Genomic DNA, 868 nt, shown 5'->3' on the forward strand with positions numbered 1-868 from the left:
GGACTAAATTCCCCCATCAAAAGACACTGATTAGCAAACTGTATTAAAAAGGAAGATCCAACAATCTGCTGCCTACAGGAGATCCACCTCATTGACAGAAATAAGCATTGGCTAAGGGTGAAATCCTGGAAGAAGATTTACCAAGTCAATGGCCCCTGTAAACAGGCATGGGTAGCAATACTTATCTCAGACAAAGTAGACTTCAAACTTACACTGATCAAATGAGATAAAGAAGGACATTCCATAATAATAACAGGGGAAATACACCAAAAGAAAATAACAATTCTCAACCAATATGCACACAATATCGATGCACCCAATTTCATCTAACATACACTGAAGAACCTAAATATATATATATATAAACTCCAACACAGTGGTAGTGGGAGACCTTAATACACCCCTATCACCAATAGATAGTTCACCCAAACAAAAAATCAATGAAGAAATCCTAGAACTGAATTTCAACATAGATCTAATGGACCTAGCTGATGTCTACAGAATATTTCATCCAACTTCTGCACAATATACATTCTTCTCAGCAGCCCATGGAACCCTCTCCAAAATTGATCATATCTTAGTGCACAAAGCAAGCCTCAGCAAATATAAGAAAGTAGAGATAATCATATGCACTCTATCTGACCAAAATGCATTAAAACTAGAAATCAAAAACAAAAATAGCAGTAAAGAACATGCAAATAATTTGAAGCTGAACCACACATTGTTCAATGATGTATGGGTCATTGATGAAATAAAAGTGGAAATTAAAAGGTTCCTGGAAGTTAATGAAAATGAAAAAATGACCTACCAGAACCTATGGGACACAGCAAAGGCAATTCTAACAGGAAAGTTTATAGCCATGAGTACT

The sequence above is a fragment of the Castor canadensis genome, chromosome 3 (genome assembly GCF_047511655.1).
Source record: "Castor canadensis chromosome 3, mCasCan1.hap1v2, whole genome shotgun sequence".
Classification (NCBI taxonomy): Eukaryota; Metazoa; Chordata; class Mammalia; order Rodentia; family Castoridae; genus Castor; species Castor canadensis.